Here is a 2,423-nt window from a genome sequence, read left to right on the forward strand (position 1 = left end):
CTCATAAGAGGACAGACTGAGTTACCATCTATTGTTTCCTTGGGTTTTCTGAGGTACAGTTACTTTACAGAGCTACAATTAAAGTTTACTACTACACTCTTGTTCCACATTTTAGACAGGGACCTAATTTTCTGTCTGGTTGAGACCAGTTGGTGCCAGATCCATATACATCATTACAGGCAGACACACCCTTTATATACTTCATTACCAATACAGTATGTATTCATGGCATACTCTTCACGTCTGTGGAGAAAAGAAGTTTTGTTATGGTCCAAAGAGATATTTGTTATCATGGATCTCTCTGCTTTTGGGAAAGGGGAGGGGGAAAACCACCCAAAACCAAAATATACACACACAGACATTACAAGTTCGCACTCTAAACATCTAACACCAATTGTATATAATGAAATATATGCATAAAGTATAGGGTATGGTAAAGAAACTTATATTAGAAGTACATTTTTGTATTTAACTCAAATCATAGCTTTGCTTTACTTTGAAACAAGTGTACCACTCAAGGAAGGCTACCTGCCTGCCATTGGCATATATTATAAAACTCTTCAGGAAAGGAAGTCACCATATAAAGAATATGATTATATAGTAGAAAACATCCATGATGTCTTACTAAATACAGTAATTGAATGTAACCACAGAAGTTTGCATGCTTAGCACAAAGATATTTCAGAATAGAGACATGTTTACTTCTAGCACCAAGACTCTTAGGAATGCTCTGATGCGCATATAGACACATTCTCTGTTTTCTGAAAATAACTCTGTTTCTCTCAGCCAATTTTCAAATTGCTACTGGACACAGGAGGAACATAAGATACTTCCTGCATGCTGTATTTGACTGGCACTTAGGACACAACTAGTCCAATCTTTTTTATCACACAGCTGATGAATTACATAGTAGGTATCATTCACAGGAAAATTTCAGGGCTTAGATACAAATTTAGATTCATTAAATTGTAGTGGAAAAAAGTTACTCATTGATGTGGTACAATTCTCTATTGTTTATTGTAAAAAAGAGGAAGGCTGAAATATTAACCCATTACGTGCATTTTCCCACATTACTAATGAAACAGTGTCAGAATTTGCTTTTCATCATGATCAGCAAATCAAAATTAGACCAGGATAGCACGCAATAGCAGTTATTAACATCAACAACACTTGTTCAACATGCAACCTGATACCTGTTGAAGCTAATGCACTGTATTGGTACCAAAAGAGGTGAACAAGCTAGCTGTAAATAAACAGAGAGGTTTATTTAATAGGCTTTTTCAAAGCTTTACTCCAAAACTTGCTTTTCAGCAGTTTAAAAAGAGCATCTAGTTTGCAAACTAGAACTTGCTTATGACTACTCTACACTCAGTCCAGCAAATCAGTAGCTCCTGCCCACCTTGCTCCCTCTCAGGTCAGCAGAGGTGAATGAAGGTTGGATGTTGCTGTTCCTTCTAATGGTAGTCCTCACTGCTGCATTCACTCATGAGTCGGTAACTTGCCTCTGAAGAGCAGAAGCTCTTGATCTTGCTGAGCTCAGAACTCAGCATGAAATGCAAAGACCAAGAGCTCCTGCTTCTGACTTCCACTGTGGCTTCCCAAGACCACCCCCTAAAGCCTCCTCACATCCCTGCTTATAGTTATCCCTAATAGCAGTAGATGAAAATTTATTGGGAGTGCAAGCTGTGTTTCCAGATTTACCTCTACCAAAAATAAAGCGAGTCGATAATTACATGAAAACAGTTCTTTCCCTCCAACGTGTACATGGGAAATGTACATTGCAAGTATATGAAGAAAAACCTTACACAAATTTTGTTCTCCAATAAAGTAGCATTTCCTATTTGGGCAGGAGATATTCCAAATTAAAACAGTCAGTGCGGGGGAGAAACCACACACAAATGAGGAAACTCCATTGGTTTGGACTCTTGCCAAACTCAACTTCGCCTTTTGCCCAAATGAAACAGGGGATTTAAATGCAAAAAGCAGAATATTCTAAGGTAGAATACAAACACATAAAATGTATAGGCACCACAGAAATCTGTTCTTGTTTTTAAATAATGCTTTGCCCATGTACACAGTGCTGGTTATTTTCTACAGTGCTGAGAAAGGTTAATGTTATAGATATTCTTTTATCCTTCACATTTTCACTGTCCTTTAAGTTGAAACTAAGTGTTTTAACAGTGTGCCAGGTTGCTGTTGAACTTTTGTAAACATTTTTCTATTCTTTTTCCATCTGCAAAAGTTGTAATTCACTAGAGGGTAAAGTTTCAATAACACTCTCTATGCTTCTTATGACAGCACACAAGGAAGCTATATAGCCTTCAGGGGGTTTTGTTTGGTTGGAGTTTTTTTAGTATTATTGGATTATACCATCAAGTATACAATAAATCTGATAAGTAAAATGCTATTTTTCTGAGATCCAG

The sequence above is a fragment of the Pygoscelis adeliae genome, unplaced genomic scaffold, assembly GCF_000699105.1.
Source record: "Pygoscelis adeliae isolate BGI_AS28 unplaced genomic scaffold, ASM69910v1 Scaffold248, whole genome shotgun sequence".
Taxonomy (NCBI): domain Eukaryota; kingdom Metazoa; phylum Chordata; class Aves; order Sphenisciformes; family Spheniscidae; genus Pygoscelis; species Pygoscelis adeliae.